The sequence below is a fragment of the Rhamphochromis sp. 'chilingali' genome (genome assembly GCF_963969265.1).
Source record: "Rhamphochromis sp. 'chilingali' genome assembly, chromosome: 16".
NCBI classification, from domain to species: Eukaryota; Metazoa; Chordata; class Actinopteri; order Cichliformes; family Cichlidae; genus Rhamphochromis; species Rhamphochromis sp. 'chilingali'.
In genome coordinates, this window is record NC_137943.1 from 1,151,662 (window position 1) to 1,167,431 (window position 15,770).

The 15,770-nt window shown below is 38.4% G+C and overlaps 2 long non-coding RNA genes across 6 annotated transcripts; one reads left to right on the forward strand and one right to left on the reverse strand.

Moving 5' to 3' along the window:
• Window positions 1-3,495: 3,495 nt before the first annotated feature.
• LOC308383393 lies at window positions 3,496-5,495 on the forward strand. The gene is made up of 3 exons (XR_013969128.1): window positions 3,496-3,627; window positions 4,047-4,104; window positions 5,035-5,495. It is a non-coding gene; the product is annotated as an uncharacterized lncRNA (long non-coding RNA).
• Window positions 5,496-7,371: 1,876 nt separating this feature from the next.
• Window positions 7,372-12,427, reverse strand: LOC308383615. 5 transcript variants are annotated; one of them, XR_013969178.1, is made up of 8 exons: window positions 11,934-12,427; window positions 9,912-10,091; window positions 9,661-9,813; window positions 9,320-9,544; window positions 8,677-8,833; window positions 8,324-8,432; window positions 8,103-8,218; window positions 7,372-7,960 (listed from the first exon to the last, which is right to left on the reverse strand). It is a non-coding gene; the product is annotated as an uncharacterized lncRNA (long non-coding RNA). The 5 variants fall into 5 exon arrangements; XR_013969181.1 differs by having other exon boundaries at window positions 9,320-9,813; window positions 11,934-12,013; window positions 12,311-12,384; XR_013969179.1 differs by having other exon boundaries at window positions 8,677-8,812; window positions 9,320-9,813.
• Between the last annotated feature and the right edge of the window lie 3,343 nt (window positions 12,428-15,770).

Consider the following 15,770-nt stretch of genomic DNA (forward strand, 5'->3'; position numbering starts at 1 on the left):
GTCCCGGACAATGTAGTCATGACGCGAGCCGGCCGAGTTAGTAAAAGAGTTAATCGACTCATTGAGTCCATGGTTCAAAAGCTTTTTGGCTTTAAGCGTTTGGCAAATTCAGTTAGCAGAAGGTCTCAGTCTCTTCTTACGCTGTTTTAAGTAAACCCAGGTGTCTAGAGATCTTTCTGTATTTTGATTCTAGGGGACAGTATCATTATGGCACAATGAAATACATAGTGATTGATTGATTGATTGATTGATTGGTAATTTATTTCAACATGTGAACAATATACAAGTACATTTAGAAAAGAAATAAGAGAGAAAAAAAATACTATACAAATTACATACAAAAAAACATTCAGATTAATTTACATGTTGAAAGGGAGTGGGAAGAAGTATACACTTATTTAATCCCACCCCTTTGCCATAAATTATCAGTGAATATTTAGTCAGCTTCCTTACTGATATAATTTGTAATAAAAATAGTGAACAGATTTCTGATATACTATATACTATAATATCACATCATGAATTTTTTGTTTGTTTGTTTGTTTTTAAATAGAGACATTCACTTAATTTAAATATTTTCCTTTTCTTTATAGATCGAGAAGATCATATTTTTATAACTCTTTTTGAACAGTTTTATGTTTGGACGTTGCTTTAATTCCATATTCAGACTGTTCCACAGTTTCACTCCATGAACAGAAACACAAAAGCCTTTTCTTGTAGTACGTACCTTCATTGTTTTGAAGTTACAAAAACCCCTTAAATTATAACTGCCTTCTTTCAAAAAAAACATACTCTGAATATTACCTGGCAGTTCTTTATTTTTTGCTTTGAATAGAATTTGTGCTGTTTGGAATTTCACTATATCGTCAATTTTCAATATTTCAGACTGCAAAAATAGTGAGTTTGTATGTTCCCTATAACCTGCATTGTGGATGATTAGAATTGCTTTTTTTTGAAGAGTAAAAAGTGAATGTAATGTGGTTTTATAGTTATTGCCCCAGACCTCTGCACAATAGCTTAAGTATGGTGAAACCAGTGAACAGTAGAGAATATGAAGTGATGTTCTGTCAACACGTTCTCACTCCCAACTCGTCAAACGTGTGACGCATGGTCAGGCTCCCTCTGCTGCACTTATGGACGCGCAGGGTACCCCCCTCGCGTCGGGAATTGACGTGAAGGGTCCTCCGATTGAAGAGATTGCCGCGGAAGAGCCTGTTGTCCGTATATTTATATATTTCCGAAATCACTTTGTAGTGACGTATACTGAACACAATAAATTATATAATGTAAACAACTACCTGAAAAACAGGTAGAACGATACTTTTGTATGGTTTATTGCATTTATGGAGGGAGTGATGTATGCTGGGTAATGGCACAGCTAAGCTACTGGGTGACTTTATTCACCCGCTTCGGCTGTTATCAGTCCATACAATGGGCGTTATTAGCACAAATCAGTCCCATAGATATGGGCCATCTCCTGCTAGATTGTTCAGAAGGTTGTTCTCATCCATCCAGATGGAGGATCACTAACAGGAGCGTGGAAGACTCCAGAATCCACTCTGGCTGGAATCCGGTGGATATGCAGTGTTTACAGGTAAGACCATTTAAACGGACAGCATTTATAGAATGACCATTAAACGTCAGCGAGTGTCAGTAATGTTAATGTGGTTATGTTAGTAATACACAGAGTGCTAATATAACAGCTTTAAGATGCATTTGTAGATATTATTACGTGTTTTACCGTCTTTATGGTGCTAGCTTAAAGTTACGGTGTAAACGTTAGCTTATATTGGAGGAAAGCTGTTACTGGTTAAACGATGTTAGCACAGAAATATTAGCTTCTGTCATGACTGATGAAGTTACTAGTTAATAAAGTTTCCAGTAAAGTGATTAATCGCAGCCACAGACTGACAGCAAATATCTCGATTAGCTTCAGTGCATCTGTAATAAATATGTGCAAGTTTCAGTGCTTCGTTTAAACTGTATGATACTTATACTGACCCAGGATCAGTGTAAAATACAATCCTAGCTGTGTGAACAAAGCCTGGCTCCTTTAATCCTGCATGAAAAACCTCAGGATGCAGGTTATTATTACTCTTTCCTGCTGGCACACCTGTCACACCTGAGAGTCAGCTAGAAACTTACAGTGACGTGGACATCATGCAAAGACTGCCAGACTCTGTAATACTGCAAATGATCAGTGACTCAGGTTAACACTAAACTTTAAACAGTACCTCTGTGTCTCTGTGTGCTGAACATCTAGGATTGGGTCAGGCTGCATTGACTGTGGGACTTTAATGTGTTAAAAGCAGGTTGAAGACGGCTCAGAAACATTTGAAGATTAAAATTTAGCATTATGGCTGCTGGTGGTTTGTAAAGCCTCTACTCAGCTGTATTTTTGTTACTAATTTATGTTTGTTGTTGTTTAACACAGATTTCAGAAGAGCAAAGATGCTTAATAGTTTAACTAGATGTCATTTGTCAGTGTGGGACTGCTGAGTCACCTGAAGAACTCATTTGATTCATTCTCCACATGATGTTCATATACAGAAATGTTTCACAGGAACTGATTTCTCCCAAAGGTTGAACTAGTGTGTTTCCATAGATTACCTCTGTATGAATGTACTTCTTAAATGAAGGCAATTGTTTGTCCTTTTTTATTCCTCAGGTACAGTACGTGATATCAAGGGCAGGCGGTCAACACTGGGGGAAGACAAGAAGCAGACGTACATCCAAGAGGGAGCTGCAGTGAGGTCAGAGGTCAGAATCTGAAACGGCTCAGGTTTATATTTTAGAGGTTATAAAAATCAAAATGTATTATTTAAAGAAACCTTTAAATAATAGTCATAATTATGATTATTATAACAAATATAAAACATTTAAGTGGATTTTCTGTTACACATATTGTGTTAGCCCTGCAATAAACTGGCAGCCTGTCTTTGTCCTGTATCAGCTGGGATAGGCTTCATCCTCCCGCAACCCTGAATTGGATACATTGTATTCCAATTATGTAATCTGATCATTTACAAACTCAAGGTATCTAATCAAAATGTAAGTAATAATTATAAAATGGGAAAGCAGAAATAAGTGTGACATGAATGTAAATGTGTGAGCTGACATAGAGCTACATGCAGTCTGAAAAACCTTTGTTGTCAAGTTTGCAGGTATATCAGCACGAGACATTCTTACATAGAAGAGACATTAAAGTCTCTGACTCAGTGAAGCATTATTGGTCCCGTCTGTTTGGATAAATATAGTAAGTTGATGTTTGTCCATTTATTGACACATTATCTTAAGTGCTTATCCAGTTCAGGATCACAGTGGAGCTGCAGCTGGATATGTTCACTAAATAAACCTTACAAAAGTTAACAATAAACCTGCATCCATGTACGTTGTTGTCCACAGGATGAGAAAATCAAACTGGAAGACTGTGGAACATGTTAATAAATGTTTGTGTGTTTATGCCTGTGTCTTTCACAGGAGGCGCTGGAAGGTTTCCTGGTGAATCAAAGCAGAACCATAAAGGTTGCTGGACTGCATGATGGCCTTACCCCTGAGCCGTCATCCTGTTAAAGGAGGAACCAGTTAGAAGCTGTTTTCAAAGTAGCTGAGCAGATTTCATCTCAAGTAAGCAATTAACTGTTTGTTCATCTGTTCTGCCACTTAAAGAGCATTTAAGGACGTCTTTTGAGTGTCCAGCTGAATTAATTCTACTGGCTCTCATGGTCATTTGTTATTATAGACATATTTTTCATGTTCATCCAGCTATTTAGTAAATTCTATCTATTTAGTAATATCCGTCAGCTATAAAATGTAATATAAATATAAAAATATCTAAATATCTCCTGCCCTTTATGTTTTAATGATGTAAGTCTGTTTACATTAGCATTCCTCACATATCAATGAGATGCTGTACAGTACAATCCTACTGACACAGCAGAGGGATAACGACGGCTATTCAACATCGTTACACGACACATTCGAGCTGCATGATGCAGACAAAGTGACTAAATCATCTTTTTTGTGGTTTATTGTCTTCAAACCAGCAGACAAAGCTGATGGCAGAAGATGTCAGAGAAGAACTTCAGGCCGTGGACTGAAAAGGTCTTTTTGTCTTGTTATCAAAGACATTTGGAGTGGAAGCTTCTACAACTGGTTGTGCTAAACTAAAGCTTACAGTCTAAGAAACCACAGTGTTGATATTCAGCACAAAGAGAAAAGCTCACTTGTTTGAATTTATTTACAATCATAGTTTTATAAATTCTGACTGTAAACAGCGTTTACAGCTCTGATATTGTTTGACACTCGATATCAGGTGATAGGGTTTAATTTAAAGGTTTCTGTGTCCCAATGAGCCATTTACACTGACCAGTGTCAGTTTAACTGTAACACATTCATTATTTAGATTCAACAGAGAAATAACTGAATGTAAAAATGGCAGCCCTCAGGCAGGTTTATAGAGATACATGCATGCATTATGAAATGTATGTATCCCATATAATTGTTATTCATCTAGTCATGGCAGACCTACCTCTTCCTCCCAAGTTAACTGCAACCCAAAAGAACTAGTGGGGCTATTTACACACTCACAACCAGTGTGGGGTAAAAAGAGCCACCAAAAAGCTGTCAGCCACAGATGTGCTAGAAGAGTTAGAAACTCTACTTATGGAGAAACTTTATAAGTCTAACAGAGGACAGGAACTCCTGCCCAAATAACATGATATAACCCCACATACAGCCCAGCCATAAAGTGAACCAAGTCATTTAGTTAAAGACAGCATGGGACCAAATGCATGTAACCAGCCTGCACCAACCTGACATTTCTTCCTCCTGAATTAAATGAATGAATGGATGAAAGTTAAATGACTACAAACCCAAAGCCACTAGTTCCCACACTGGAGCTCCCTGACACTGTGTGTTAACCGTATTTAGCTTGTATCAACAGTTGTAACAGGCTAAGCCACCTGAGACACTGCATTGAATTTGTTCCTGTCTTAATGATTTCAGCTCAGATGTTCTGCTTTTTCCTTTCAGTAGATCAAAGCAGCTCGTGCTCCTTCTTCTTCTAAAATGGAAGCAGAAGAAGAAGGCGAAGGCTTCAGCGAAGTGGCGTTCATGGTCTCAGTGAACAGTCACGGTCACACACTGCATGTGGTTTTAAAAGCAACATGTCTGTTCAGTACAACGATCGAGATGTGTAATATTAGTGCAGCTACGGTTTGTTCTTGAACATCAGTTCTGTTTTCTACTTTGATCACTGTGTTGTTTTCAGATTCTTTCTTTTACATCTATTAACCACCTGCTCATTTTTTATTACAATTAGTTTCACATGAATGTTAGTGTTTCCTTTAAAATCTTTTAATGCTTACACTACACTGTACACGTCTACATTAGAGACATTTCTGTTACCTGTTTCTGTTGACTCAGAGTTGTGAAATGTTCTTTTATTTGATACACAATATGAAGTTCATAATTTTCTTACAAATAAAACTCTGATGACAAACATGAACAGCTGTGCTTATTTCTGAGACATGAGTTTTTGAATGTGTTGATATTTAGACAGTGTGCATCTGTCTGCTGAAACTGTGATGGTGAACCTGAGGTGATGGTCAACAGAAGGCAAATATATATCAATATAAAACAATATTGAAGTAATGTCTTTACCCCCTGCAGCGTGTGGACGCTGTGCACGCAATCACCTTATTCACTGTAGTAAACGTGCACCGCTAGCTCACGTGACTGACTGTCTCCATGGTTACATCGTATATTATTAGCTATGCAAACAGCTTCCAAAGATACCGCCATAGCTCTCTGCAGCTGTAACACTTTCACACTTTGCAAATCATTTCACGTTTTTGATAGTTATGAAGACAGAATATGTTTTTAAGGTCATGCTAGGTGGTTGCTATGGTGGTTGCTGTGGACTCGGGTGGACCGCGTCCGATTCCTGTTATTAGCTGTCCGCCGCAGGAAGGCTGCGTTCCACTTACAAGTAGTGACAGTCTGCCGCAACTCGAACTCAAACCCCGCTTTGTTCTTTAATTATAGGTCTTTTATAGCCGTTCATGACACGCACACACACACATAAAGCACTTTGCCTCACCATGAGAATGCAAGTTTACCTAACCTAACCTTAAAGTATCTGATATAGGATAGAAAAATGAAGCAACCAGAGATTTAATGATGAAGACTCTGGGTTCTGTAGTTCACGTTTTACAGTCCTGAATGACTCTTTGCATATGATTTATTGAAGAGGACTTTAGAATGCACTTTACATTTAGACTGTTGCTTACAGTTAGACTGTCAGGGTGTACATTACCTTGTAGTCAAGCATCCCAGGACAGAGCCCTGCCCCACCATGAGCCTGGGTGGATACGTGGTTATAATATAAAAGGACCGATACTGAATATGAATATTTCATGAAAATTGAATTATAATACAAATTAGTAATAAGGGTTTCTCTGCGCCCTTATCTACCCCATACTCAAAGAGCTGCGGGCAGAGAGGGTGACAGGAGAGGATGGCACTGAAGAGAAGATGCTCGGTTTCTGGAGTCTCCTGGTCCTGTCAGTATTAGTAGGATGCATCTGCTGTGTCTTCTCGTGGATGCTCACCTACCTTGACTCGTTCCAGCCTGGTATGGATTTCCCAACACTGCGGACAGTGGCCCACGTCAGAGACGTTTAATATTGATTACATATGTCTGAATTGCTAACCCTAACCCTAACCCTAGCTCAACAGACCACAATGCCCTGGACTGTCAGTATTATTACATGCTGTGAACATAAGTACCTTTGATCACAGTTTATGTTGTAAAAGAGAAGGAATATTGAAAAAAAGATCAACATTGTGATATTATTTCTTCCAAACTGACCAGAAACATGCTTGTCAGACTCTCACAGCAAAGGATCAGACTCACTGTGCATGACAGCTCAGGCCAATGATGTCTGTTAGATTGTCAGTTGTTTAGTGCTTCTGTACAGTGAGGGTCACGTCTCTATTTCAGAATAATTAATATGCGGAAAACACTAAAAGTTGATTGTCTTCCAATATTCTAGCATAATTAAAAAACTTTGACTTTGTAAGTACATATTATTAGTCCTAATGCCAGCATGATTCTTCATAACTCCTGCCCCTGAACTTTAAAATTTACCTGATGAAAGATCATTTACAGTGGCACTCTGTCAGGATCATTCTGACTGTAAGATCACTGTTTTAATCTGAATCCTTCTGCAATGTGCTGTGAATGAATGCTGATGCAACTCACTGTGGGAAAGCTGTTAATAAAATGAATCTGTGACACATGCAACACATTCACAGAGGAAGAGGACACAAAGGGAGGACACGCAGAGGCTGTGTTGAAGTCAGAAATCCAAATCTTTATTAAAAAACAGGCGGCGGTTACAAACAGGAAGACAAGCAGTCCATCAAACAGTCTACAGGGTCAAACATACAGAGAATTCAAACAGCAGTAAAAAATAACTGGACACTGAAAAACTTAAAGCAATGTGTGACGCAATAAAAGGAAGCAGCGCAGTATATTCACTGAATTATCATCAATTACAACAGAGAAAAACGACGATTTCTAAGGATTATTTTCTTAAATGCAGTTAGAGTGTGGCAGGTAAAGATGGAAACATACAGAATGTAAACTGTGTGAGTTTGTGAACTTTGTTAGTAACAAATGAGGTAAAAAAACAACAACCCCAAAACAGACAAAACACAGAAAGAGGCTCTCAGTATTCATTCATAATTAGAAAGAAACATTCTGGTTGTGGATTTTTACAGTCTTAGTTCCGCTCGCTGTCATCATTATAATCATCATGATCAATGGCGAGGTCCTGAGGTGGGCGGGGCTGTCTCTGGTGATGTCACCATGAAGGAACAGCATCTGGCACGTGTTGGTGAAACATCTCAGTACACTGGTGTAGTTTCCTCTCCAGCTGTTTGACATGTGACACTTGAACATTAAGGGGAAGAAGAAGAAACAGTGTTAGGTCAGGTGACCACATGGTTTCTAAAGTAACTGACAGGAAGTAACCAGGCCGTTAGAAATGGATGGCATGTGTTTAGAGTTACTGGAGTTGGGTAACTCTACTTACCAAAAGCAGAAGCACACAGATGAAGGATCAGATGCTGAATGTTGCAGGAACATGCTCATGTGTGGTGGTCATTCAGTGCTGCAGGTTACACAGTCCAAGACTGATATGCTGCCCATCTGAGAGTTTGAAAACACACATGCAAAGATTTATTTTGTGTTACAGTCAAAGTTGGATGTTCATTTTTGTCCTTTAAAAATGTTTGTGTATTTGAAAGCACTAACATTTAAGGATGACTTGGATCGTCTCCTTCAAAGGGGAGACACGTGTATCCACTGATCCACGTCACTTTACCTGGATGATGACTCCTCCCCCCCTCACTCAGAAACACTCCTAATATAACCAAGCAAATAAATAATATTGAAGATTTACTTACATCATTACAAAAACAGCAAAAACATCTCCCTTTGATTCTATTTCTGCTGAACATCAGGCAACAAATATCTCAATAAATCACAGTAAAATGTAAAGCACATGTTTTCTCTGCTTTGTCTAACCTCTGCAGAGCCTCTGTCAAGAAAATCATAACTGTAAGCATAAAACAAATATACATTTCATAACACGTCACTGGACAAACCTTGGTCAGTTGATTTCCTCTGTGCAGTGCAGACGAACATCAGTCAGCAAGTCAAGGTGGTGAGATGGACTGGTGTCCTTTGTGACTCTGCTGGTTCTTCTGAGGAAACACCACCGTCTCTCCACACCGTCACCATCTGTGAGCACAAACTGCCGCTCTGCCAGCATGTAGGAATCACATATCACACACACAGGGGTGAAGAACCATCAGAGCTCAACTTTGGATACTTTAGATCTAAACAGATCAAAGTAGCTCTTAGCTTCAACAATCAGTGAGCAGACAAACAATGATACCAAACTGATTCTGTATGAATACAATATGGTATTTTCAATACAGCTGTCAAATTAATTTATTAAAACTAATACAGATATATGTATATTTTTTTGATAAATTAGTTTGCTAAATTATAAGAATATATTTTTATTTTTTTTTCATTTAACAATTGCAACTGAAAGAAATTCAATATTGAACAAAAATATATTGTCACATTCTGAGCATGCTCAGCACGCTGACAGACTTGAAGTTGCTACAGATTTTAAGAAGTGATAATTATAGGGAAGAAACTTCTCTTTTTCATCCGTTTAATCAAACATTTGATGCCTCAGCTGTCTCAGTCCTGTAGCGTTCTGCAACTACAACTAACCTGAGGCTTGGATTTGGCTGCAGGTGCCCCTGTACATCCTTCTCAGCAGCACACATGTGGGTACCATTTAATCACACTTCTTCCTGAGCTTTGCTTCATCACAAGACCAAAGGTGGCATCCTGTGTCACAGTCTTATCATCATCCAGAAGAAACATTTGAAGAAACATCATGGAGAAGAAACATTTACGCGCCTCCTGGTTTTGTTTTCTGATCCTGCAAAAAGACTGAGGACAACAAAGCCCAGAGAACACGAGATACACAACATCCAACATTCAGACTCAACAGCCTCCATAAATGAAGGAGCACCAGGTTGGTTCAGTTATAGTAGATATGAGCATACTTCACATTACTGGGTATGAATAGTAATGAGGAGGCAAACTTTGAAGATGCAGAGCATGATGTCCCATCATCAGACTGTAAACAAACATCCACCAGGCTTCTTTGTTGGCAGAGGTGATGATTCTCCCATCAGGGATCAGTAGAGTGTATTAACCTGTGGTATAAGCAGCAGTCACTGAAATATTACTGTTTCAGATAAGAAATCTAGCACATAAAAGCCAGGGTGGGAGGGATCTCTGCAAACTGACTTACCTCTGCAAGTGTGAAGCTCAACAAAAATCTGACTCTCCAGTCACAGACAAACAAAAACTCCAGCTGGGAGATAGAAAACGCTGTCTGGGTCCTGCTGGATGTTGCTGGTCAGAGTCCCACATTAGCAGAGTGCTTCTTGGTCCCACTGACCCATGTGGACAGCGACTGTGGAGAACTGTTCTGGAAAACAGAGAAGAGAATTAAAATAACAAAAAGCCAAACAGGATTTCCACAAAGACTCTCTTGGAATCAGCAATCAAAAAATCACTGGTTCATATTTCAATTAAATATGAACAGGTTCCTTAAATGTGCGCAGTTCAGACCTGATTTAATTTAATTTCCTTCACACAGCACATTCGTCCAGGCTGACAGGTAAACATAGAATTAATCTCAGGTAACATGACTCATAGTAGAGATTCAGTAAGAAAGATTGCAGGCTCTAATATTATTACCACACAATCCAAGGACACACCAACAGCTCAGATTTGTAGAACTATTTAAACAAATGTCTTCTGAATATTCAATTCATGTTCACAGTGGGAGGGGGGGGGGGGGGGGGGGGGGGGTGTCGTGGAATTTTTTTAATAAAGTCTGCAACACAGAAAGAGCTGTGATCAAGCTATTTATTACTGCGCCAACACACATCAAACATCACAGTTCAGTCATGTCAGCGCTGCCACAGAGGTCGTGCTCCTGCTCCTTTATGCATTCCAAGGAGGAGGGAGGAAGTTAAACTGATCACACCACACTTCACGTGTCTCGCTATGAAACCTAACGGATCAATGGTTAAGCTGTTTGGTGCCCTTGGCCTTATCAGCACCTGTAAAGGGAGTTGTTTTCTCAAACTGCTGACGCTGAAGTAAGTTCATCTAGTTTTAGAAACTTTCACTGAACAGTCTATAACAGTGTCACAACTAAGCATATGCATAAGCACTTAAATACTTTAAATGAGAATAACAGAACATTTCTATTACAGAGGCTAGAGCCTGTCCCAGTAGTCATAGGTAGAGCACACCTGGACAGGTCACCAGTCTGTCAGAGGACTAACACAGAGACAGACATCAGAGTAACAAATCTATTTAAAATTAATGTAAGTTTGCTGCAGCTGTATGTATGAACATGTGTTTCTGTGCTCACAGTCCACCTCTCAGGAACCTGCAGTTCACTTTTAGTCAACTTTAAACAGACCTCACAAAAGGCTGATGTGGCTGGATCAGTAGTCTGATTTGAGTACGACACCTTTGGCCAGGGATTAATCTGGTGCATCGCTTCACTGCAGTCTTACGTATTTTCCCCACACCTGAATAAAAAATACTGATATATACAAATAACAGCTTCAGCTGATGCAGCCTGACTCAATCCTAGATGTTCAGCACACAGAGGTGCCGTTTAAAGTTTAGTGATAACCTGAGTCACTGATCATTTGCAGTATTACAGAGTCTGGCAGTCTTTGCATGATGTCCACGTCACTGTAAGTTTCTAGCTGACTCTCAGGTGTGACAGGTGTGCCAGCAGGAAAGAGTAATAATAACCTGCATCCTGAGGTTTGTCATGCAGGATTAAAGGAGCCAGGCTTTGTTCACACAGCTAGGATTGTATTTTACACTGACCCTGGGTCAGTATAAGTATCATACAGTTTAAACGAAGCACTGAAACTTGCACATATTTATTACAGATGCACTGAAGCTAATCGAGATATTTGCTGTCAGTCTGTGGCTGCGATTAAACACTTTACTGAAAACTTTATTAACTAGTAACTTCATCAGTCATGACAGAAGCTAATATTTCTGTGCTAACATCGTTTAAACAGTAACAGCTTTACTCCAATATAAGCTAACGTTTACACCGTAACTTTAAGCTAGCACCATAAAGACGGTAAAACACGTAATAATATCTACAAATGCATCTTAAAGCTGTTATATTAGCACTCGGTGTATTACTAACATAACCACATTAACATTACTGACACTCGCTGACGTTTAATGGTCATTCTATAAATGCTGTCCGTTTAAATGGTCTTACCTGTAAACACTGCTGTATCCACCGGATTCCAGCCAGAGTGGATTCTGGAGTCTTCCACGCTCCTGTTAGTGATCCTCCATCTGGATGGATGAGAACAACCTTCTGAACAATCTAGCAGGAGATGGCCCATATCTATGGGACTGATTTGTGCTAATAACGCCCATTGTATGGACTGATAACAGCCGAAGCGGGTGAATAAAGTCACCCAGTCGCTAGCTGTGCCATTACCCAGCATACATCACTCCCTCCATAAATGCAATAAACCATACAAAAGTATCGTTCTACCTGTTTTTCAGGTAGTTGTTTACATTATATAATTTATTGTGTTCAGTATACGTCACTACAAAGTGATTTCGGAAATATATAAATATACGGACAACAGGCTCTTCCGCGGCAATCTCTTCAATCGGAGGACCCTTCACGTCAATTCCCGACGCGAGGGGGGTACCCTGCGCGTCCATAAGTGCAGCAGAGGGAGCCTGACCATGCGTCACACGTTTGACGAGTTGGGAGTGAGAACGTGTTGGTTCTGTCGAATACCTGTTTTGCCTTGTTTAGTACTGCAATGCTTCGTGATACTTTGGAATGAATATATCTTACGTGAGCTCTCCAGTTAAGTTTTTCATCTATTATTACCCCCAGAAATTTATTTTCACTGACTCTTTCAATATCAACACCATTTATTTGAATCTTTGCATTTGTATTTAAACTACTATTTCCAAATAACATCAGTTTTGATTTATTCAAATTTAATGATAATTTGTTTTTATCAAGCCAGAACTTCACTTTACTTATTTCATTAGTCATATCCTCCAATAAATTCTGCAGATCATCACCAGAGGAAAAAATGTTTGTATCGTCAGCAAAGAGAACCATTTTTAATACTTTGGACACTTTACAGATGTCGTTAATGTACAAGTTGAAGAATTTTGGACCCAAAACTGACCCTTGGGGTACACCACAAGCAATGTCCATACATAAGGAGCAACCACCATTTATTTTCACAAACTGCTTTCTGTCACTTAAATAACTCCGGACCCAATCTAAAACTACCCCTCTGACACCATAACGTTCCAGTTTTCTTATTAATATATCATGATCTATAGTGTCAAATGCCTTTGTCAAGTCTATGAATAACCCAGCCACATATTGCTTTTTGTCTATGGAATTTGTGATGTATTCTATTGAATCTAATAGTGCCGATGATGTTGATCTGCTTGATCTGAATCCGTACTGACTCTCAGTGAGTAGTTTATGTTTATCTATAAATTTTTCCAGTCTGTTTTTAAACAGTTTTTCAAGAACTTTTGAGAATTGAGGTAGTAAAGAGACAGGCCTGTAGTTTGTGAAATGGTGTTTGTTCCCAGATTTGTATAGAGGTATAACTTTTGCTATTTTCATTCTGTCTGGAAATCGACCAGTTTGAAATGATAAATTACAGATGTATGTAAATGGTTTTATAACAGCCTCAATGACTCTTTTAACCACTATCATATCAATATCATTACAATCCAAAGATTTGTGATTTTTACATTTTTTGACAATTTCAAGAACTTCATTTTCATCAACGGCTGTGAGAAACATAGAATATGGATTTCTGTCAATCAGTGTATCGGGTTTTTCCTGTGCTTTCCCAGGATGAGTGATTGTTCTTGCTAAATTTGGTCCAGCAGTTACAAAGAATTCATTGAGACTATTTGCCACAACATCCATATTGTATTCTTCATGATCATTACAAATGAAATACTTGGGATAGTTCTTTTGTCCAGTCCCACATTTTATAACACTGTTCAGGATTTCCCATAATCTTTTATTATTATTTCTATTTATATCTAATTGCTTCTTATAGTATTCCTTTTTACTAAATCTAAGTATATTAGTTAACCTATTTTTATATCTTTTGTATCTGATTTCAGCATCTTTAGTTCTCGTTCTTAAGAACTCTCTGTATAGAGCATTTTTCTTTATACATGCATTTTGCAGACCTTTTGTTATCCATGGACAGTCCATATATTTCTGTTTCCTACTATATTGCTTTATTGGACAGTTGGTATTGTACAGTAATGTAAATATTCTAAGGAATTTATTATAAGCACTATTAACGTCCTGTTCCTGATATACTTCACCCCAGTTTTCCTTCAATAAATCTTTTTTAAATGCATTCATTCTTTCTTCTGTTCTTACTCGTCTGTACTCTTTTTTACTGTCCATTTTATTGATCTTGTAATTCCTATCATAGATTGTAAAAATTGGAAGATGGTCACTTATGTCGTTAATCAGGAGTCCACTTACAGTCTTATTTTCAATGTCATTTGTAAAAATGTTGTCTATGAGAGTTGCACAATGTGATGTAATCCTGGTAGGTCTAGTAATTTTAGGGAATAGGTTCATACAGTGCATTGTGTTTATAAATTCCTCAGTGGTTTTATGTTTATTTGGGTTTAGCAAATCAATATTGAAGTCTCAACAAATGAAAACTTTTTTGCGAGCTATTTCAATAAATGTTTCTTCTATCCAGTCTTTAAATGTCTCAATACTACTACCTGGAGCTCTGTATATACAGCTAATGATTACATTTTTACTTTTTTCTTTACAAATTTCAACTGTAATACATTCTAGTACATTATCAATCACCATCGTCATCTTTTCCACCACATTAAATTTCAAGGATTTGTCCACATACAAGGCCACTCCTCCTCCTCCTTTGTTTCGCCTAGTTATAAATGTGAATTCATAACCCTCCAGTTCAAAGTCTGTTCCTTTTTCCATATTGATCCAAGTTTCTGTGTGTTTTTAAGGTATTGATGTGTGTGGATGGCTGGGAATGTGTGTGGTGTAAATGGCATCACACTGATCTAAGAAAGGCTGAGGCCTGATCACCCTCATGCTCTTTCTGAACCTATCTGGTAGGTGGCTTATACAGCTGATACTAGAGCTTATAGCTCGGAGGTTTAAACCCGTGCCCAGGAGCCATAAATTCTGTAGATTTGTCCCTGTGTTCCAATTAGATTGTTCACCTGACTGTTCTGGATTTTGGTGAAATCTAGGAGGGGTGGATGTAACGGGTGTATTAAAAAAGAATTTATATTTCACCAAAGATCCATCCTGCAGTGTTATCTCGCTTTGTCAGTATTGGTTATGTATATGTGTTTATTTATATATGTTTATTTTCTGTATTTATATTTTGGGAGCTTTTATTTTGTTTGTGTGACCTTTGACTTCCCACGAAGTCACTTCCTGTAGAAGTCCAGTAAAGTGAAGTTGCTGTACTGTTTTGTTTTTATTTTAAACAGTTCTGGGAGAATAAATCCACCCGGCTGGCAAAGTGAGAGCTGACTCCTCTGGTCATTCGCACAACACAACGCAGAGAACTAACGGCAATAAGAGTTTAAGGCCAGACCGGCTACACTAAGACATGGAAACATCAACAGAGGAACCAAAGTTAAACAGGAAACATAAAACAGAGAAGCGGGCTTGACAGGAAACAGCTGACAGGGGAGACAGAGACAGAAACCAAAAGACTAAGAACTCCAAATAACACTGAAACAAAAAAACTAGAGATTCAAATTAAGACAAAAAAGACTATTAATAATAAACAACACAAAACACTTGGTCACAGACCCAGGACCGTGTCAATCTTAGGCTGGAGACGGGCTTTTTAAAAACTGTCTTAAGTGAAGTGACACAGAGACGTAGAGGTGAGGGATCTCTGTTTGTCGGAACTGACTTTAATTGCACTGAAAATCCCTCTTTGGACAGAAATAATCCAGGACCACATGTTTCCTTCCTTCCTTCAGAAATAGTTTAAGCACCCTTACAGAAACTTTCACAGTAGAA